This window comes from Myotis davidii, unplaced genomic scaffold, assembly GCF_000327345.1.
Source record: "Myotis davidii unplaced genomic scaffold, ASM32734v1 scaffold183, whole genome shotgun sequence".
NCBI lineage: Eukaryota > Metazoa > Chordata > Mammalia > Chiroptera > Vespertilionidae > Myotis > Myotis davidii.
Window position 1 is genome coordinate 59,917 of NW_006294465.1, and position 1,205 is coordinate 61,121.

Sequence of the window (1,205 nt, forward strand, 5' to 3'; positions counted from 1 at the left end):
TAACAGTTTAAGAGGTAATATATAGGTCTTAGTGGCATTGAAAAAAATGATAGAATGTTTGAAAGGTTTGATTCGAATCATTGTGACTATTACACATTCTGATGTATACTGAAGTCTAATAAAGATGGTTCCAATACTTTTGCACTGGCCAGATTTCAACCATTTGTTTAACAACCTTGGAGTCAAGGTATAATTACTAGTCATGTGGGTTCAAAACACAGAAGAAATGGCAATAATTCTGGATTAACCTTGGTTTTCCAATTAAGAATTTAAAAACAACATATTAAAAGATAGCACAGACAAACTGTGACCAGTCAAGGGCCATGCTCAGAAAGTCAGCGGTGGTGCAAACTGCTTCAGATTTCTAGTTCACTGATTTGTTATAAAAAACCCGGCCTTTACTTACTTAAAAAAAAAAAAATTCAAACAAACTGTCCCCAAGGGGCAGTTGCAAACTAGCCTCCAGACAGAACTGTCAGAGTCAATAACATCACCTACAAATTTTTGTGCTTATGTTGAAGGAATTCTCAGAGAGTGTGTAACCTGAATTAGAAAAGACATCTTCTTAAAGCTTTTCCTGAAGTGTCTGGGCCATCTGTTTTGGCCCAAGCTCCCATGTTAGAGCTGTTATCAAGTACTATTGGCTCTCCCATTGCTACTGTTAACAAATGGATTTGTCACCCCAAAGTTAAGAAAAACCAGATGTTTCCTTTGTTGTTCAGTATTCCAGTGGCAGGTCAAGAGCATGTTTAAACAGCACCAGTGCAATTGAGAAATAATCTTAGTAACCTGATCAATGAGGTCATATGATTTAGGATCATTTCAAGATTTTGAGTGAATTTCAATATTTAGCTATCTACAATTATTGTTGTTGTTAATCTGTTGTTGTTTTTTTCATAAATAGAAACCTATATTTTATGGGAATCATAATTTGTATGGAAGCAGTTATAAATCCTATATAATAAAAGCCTAATATGCTAAGTGTCCGGTTGTCCCGTCATCTGTTCAACCAATCAAAGTGTAATATATTAATGATATCATAGGGAGCGGGCCTAAGCCGGCAGTCAGACATCCCCTGAGGGCTCCTGGACTGTGAGAGGGTGCAGGCCAGGCTGAGGGACTCCCTCCCTGAGTGCAGGAATTTCATGCACCAGGCCTCTAGTATGGAATAAAATATTTAAACATGTATAACCTATAACCTGAGA